Genomic DNA, 3,291 nt, shown 5'->3' with positions numbered 1-3,291 from the left:
GGGGGGGGGGGGGGATAGAATGTAAACGGGAAGCACATCAGGCTGGAGATGATAATGGATTACATATGAGGCATTTTTAGCTGACTCCTGTAAATAAGTATAGTGAATTACTATGATTACAGGAGCAAACTGGGAAAACTATTGAGAAACATTTTCCTTAAAATGACTTTAAAATACCTTAAATGGAATAATTTACTCAACTATTGTGCTAGACGTTGACTACCTACGGCAAGTTTTGAGCAAGTAGCGCAGGGTAGCACACAAGATAGGCTCGTCAAATACTGGTTTAGAGTTAAAAGAAATGTGTTGCTTTTTTAAGGTAATGAAAATAAAGCCCAATAAAGTTGAGTAAGTAGTGAACAATAACAGATGTTGATAATTCTGGAAATAGGATCCAATTCCCCTTCAATTCAATCGATTAGTATATGAGAAGTTATAAATTGGGCTTATTAACTCCAAGAAAAAATGTAATGGAAGGAAATGTAATCACATATAGTATGCTGTTCAGATATGATGGAAATTTAAAGCATTGTGCTAGAACTGTTTTTGGAAAGTTTAGCAAACACAAGTGGTGAGGAAAAGGAGGTAAAGGAATGATAAATCTTACATTTTTTGGTTGAAAGACAGTAAATAATTCCTAGGGGTGACAAATGTACAAATGGAAGTTTAAGTAACTTACTTAGAAATATCGAGGTCGCTAGTAGTGGAAATAACTCACAGTATTGAATATTTAGTGAATAATGAGTGGGACCAGGAATGAGAAAGTATGGGCCAGAGGCTCCTGTCTTTCATTATAAGTCTTTGAATATTATTTGATATTTTAAACTATATGTATTTTTATGAAATAAATATTTTTCAAGAGGATAAGTCCGGTAGCCAACATGATATCAGTAATCGAATTAAGAAAATAGATTTCAGGCTTATGTAAATGGGTAAGTAACTAAGACAGTTTTGATGAAAATGTAATGCTTTTATTTTATGATTGAGACACCCAGAGAGGCAATTTCTTGACCTTCACTATTATTTCCCCCTATTATTTCAAATTGGTTTCCCCTAGTGGAGAGTTAGGCAGAGCAGGCAGAGGTGAGTGTATCCGGGGAGGGGATTCAGCGAGCACCAAGACTGTACCATCATCATCCCTCCATGATGCCAGGACAATGTAAAACTGAGAGACAAAATAGAAGCTGATCCAAAGGCTCATGTGCAAAGTGGGCCCATAACACTGCAATAGAGGAAGCATCCAGAATCAACTGGAACTGGAGAGAGAGGTAATTTGAGGAGAATTGGCTGGAATAGGAGGTCGACTGGAATAGTTCCAGAGATGGGAGCCTGTGCCTGCCACTAGGCTTGTGTGAATTCTCCATACATGTCAGCATGTGAGAATCCTTGCATTAAAGAGGAAGGGGCAGAAAAGAACGTCAGACTGTCATACAAAGGGAGGACTCAAAAATTGAACAAATATACTTGCATATACACTGACATACACACAAAGGATAAATTGCTCTCTTGTTTTGAGTTTCCATGTATGATCTTTGTGAGCCACTCAAATAATGAAATAGATGGAATGACAAGTCTGCAAGTGATCAGGACAAAAGCCTCCTTTGCTGCAATGCTGAAATAGCCTCACTGGCTGACAGCATCGCTAGACATCTGACCGATGACAAAATATCTGCATCTGCTTTTTGATAAGAAGTCTAGCACGGAGAGCTTGTTTCTTCTGGGTGATGGGTTTCCTTACCTCTTTGCTTTAAGGAGCACTGCCAATATAGGACAATTATAACCAGGGGTTCAATAATAACATGAAGCTAGAAAGTGATTTACTACGCTGATTAGATGCAGTGATTAGAATACCTTGTATTACATTACAGTACTTAAAAGATGACAGTGCAATTTTTCTTTTTTCACAAGAATAATTTTTACTAGTGGGATTCAGAGGATGTACACACAGAGGAGAAGTTGTCATGGTTTTTAGAAGAATAACTATGTCATGAGGAAAATTTAAAAATCCACTAAGCTAATGATGCTAATACTCGCATTCATGTGGTTAAAATCTTTCCCATTTTCACACCCCAATTTTTCAACTATGCATATGTTAAATCTATAATTTTCCCCTTGTTACGAGAGATGCAAAGACATTTCTTTGGGCGGTTGTATTTTGGTTTGCATTATCTACACCTTTTCTCTAGATCATTCAAAACTTTTAATAAAAGCAGGCTGGCTACCTCTGCTGGATTCTCTCCATGTGCCCTCGGACTCACTGCCCATCCTTTTCACCCTTTTCCTGCCTAAGAATGACTGCAGCAGGGAAATTTTCTTCTTCTGGTTTCCTTCCGGGTTTGTCCAAAAGGAGAGAATAGGCAAGAATTAGAGAGAGACAAATGCAGCTGGCATTTTTATTTTCTGATCCTTCCAAATAGGGCTGGAAGTTCCTGTGACTTCTATACCAAAGTGCACCCTCTCCAGCAGCAATCTCTCTCTCTTTCTCTTTCTCTCTCTCTCCCTCTCCCACCCCCCTCCACCTCCCTGTCTCTCTCTCTCCCACCCTCTCTCTTGTTCTCCCAGTAATGACTTCCTTCATTGGTGACTTTTGACTAAGGGTGGTGCTAGCTGCTATTGATAGTCTCAGGGTGTTTTACCATATTTTAAATCTCCTGAAACCCTACCACAACTTTTTACAAAATAAATTCTCCTCCTGCTGCTCATTTCCTGAATACTCATTAATTATCCCCATTTGAGCGTGGCATTTGCCTGGACCTTGATGGCTACAAAGTGAAAATTCTTCTTAGTTTTATGCAGAGGTAGCAGAAATATTCATCCCTTTCTCTCGTTTGGTGCCATATGCAATTACAATGGCCCTAAAGTAGATCAGCTTGTAGCTGATTAAGTTGCATCAAATCTCATGAAATTCAGCTCCCTACAATCTTAGAAAATAGGCAAACAAATTTAAAGAATTAAGTCATTTCAAATCATTCTCTCCATCTTCTCATTATGCCTTGCTCCTATTCACAACACCTCTTCCAAGCATAAAATATGGATACAAAGAGACATGGTTGATGCGGGTCATAAGGAGAGAAAGCTTGGCTTACAGAACAATAATGTATCCAAGGAAAACATTCTCAATCCAATCATATAATTTTAGGGGAATAGTTGGGAGAGGTAAGAAACTCATAATCACACAGGTTGGACTAATCATAAAAGCCTTTATAGAAGGGATGATTCCAACCTGACCTTGATAACAAGAAATGACTTGGGATTCATTAAGAGTTTAGAGAGCATTTCAGGCAAAGGTTA

This window comes from Myotis davidii, unplaced genomic scaffold, assembly GCF_000327345.1.
Source record: "Myotis davidii unplaced genomic scaffold, ASM32734v1 scaffold502, whole genome shotgun sequence".
NCBI classification, from domain to species: Eukaryota; Metazoa; Chordata; class Mammalia; order Chiroptera; family Vespertilionidae; genus Myotis; species Myotis davidii.
This window is presented reverse-complemented; position numbering follows the sequence as displayed.